Source organism: Chrysochloris asiatica, unplaced genomic scaffold, assembly GCF_000296735.1.
Source record: "Chrysochloris asiatica unplaced genomic scaffold, ChrAsi1.0 scaffold00144, whole genome shotgun sequence".
NCBI classification, from domain to species: domain Eukaryota; kingdom Metazoa; phylum Chordata; class Mammalia; order Afrosoricida; family Chrysochloridae; genus Chrysochloris; species Chrysochloris asiatica.
Genome location: NW_006408662.1, coordinates 3,225,403 through 3,226,839, shown reverse-complemented (window position 1 = coordinate 3,226,839; position 1,437 = coordinate 3,225,403).

Below are 1,437 nucleotides of genomic sequence, written 5' to 3'. Positions count from 1 at the left end.
CACCGTCTCTTTCCACAGATGTAGGCAATTTGATTTCTGCATAGGTCATCTGTTGAGGTCCATGTGTATGTTGTTGTCATTGTTAAGTGCTGTTGATTCGATTCTGACCCACAGCGACCCTGTATAGGGTTTCCAAGGAGCGGCTGGTGAGCTTAAACCACCAACCTTTGCAGTCTGACGCATTACCCCACAGTTTATGTTTAAACAACATATAAAAGACGTAGCCATCTTTTATGTTGTTAAAAAAGGTAATTGCACATTAAAAAAAAAAAAGGTAATTGCAATGAAGAAGGCTTTGGTATTACAAAATTCTATCATGCAATCTCCAACATCATTTTTGTCACCATTGCTGTATTTTTCAACTACTGATCCTTCCTCTTTGTTACCAACCTTTGCATTCCAAGTGTTAGTAATTATCAATATGTCTTGATTGGATATTTGATCAATTTCAGACTAAAGTTGGTAGAATTCTTCAACTTCATCATCACTGGCTTTAGTGGTTGGTGAGTAAATTTGAATAATAGTGGTGTTAACTGGTCTTCCTTTTAAGAGTATTATAGACAGTGTTGTACCTCATGACTGATTTTGGTATGTTCTATTTGATGATGAATGCTATGCTATTCCTCCTCAATTTGTCATTCCTGGCACAGTAAATCATGTGATTGTCAGATCCAAAAAGGCCAATACTAGTCCATTCAGCTCATTAATGCCTAGGCTGCGCAAGTGCAGGGTCAGTTTCAACTGCGAGGTCGGCAGCTCAAGCTCACCAGCCGCTCCTCAGAAACCCTATACAGGGTATCTCTGAGTCGTAACTGACACAACAGAACTTAACAACAACAATGCCTAGGATATTAACATTTATTCATTCCATTCCATTTTTTTATAACTTCCAATAGTCCTAGATTCACATTTCATACATTCCACAGTCTGATTATTAATGGATGTTTAAAGCTGTTTCTCTTCATTTTGAGTTGAGGTGCTGGGCATTATTCCATATGCACCATAAGGAGGCAGCTCTTCCCGAGTGGCATTTTGAGTGCCTCCCAACCTGAGGAACTCATCTTGTAGCACTATATCTGACAATATTCTGGTGCTTTTCATCATGTTTCAATGTTCAATATTTTGATGCTAACATTGTTCCACTGATATTTATAAGGTCTTCAGTGACTGAATTTTCAGTAGTCTATATCTCCTTCCGAATATGTTTTCATGTGAAAGCTCAGCTGAAACCTGTCCATTGTGGGTGACCCTGCTGATATTTAAAATACTTATGGCATAGCTACCAACAACACACAAGCCACCACAGTAGACAAACTTACAGATGCATGGTGGTTCTGATGAATTGTTGTTGTTGTTGTTAAGTGCTGTCGAGTCGGTTCCAACCCATAGCGACCCTGTACAGGGTTTCCGAGGGTGTAAATCTTTACGGGAGTAGAA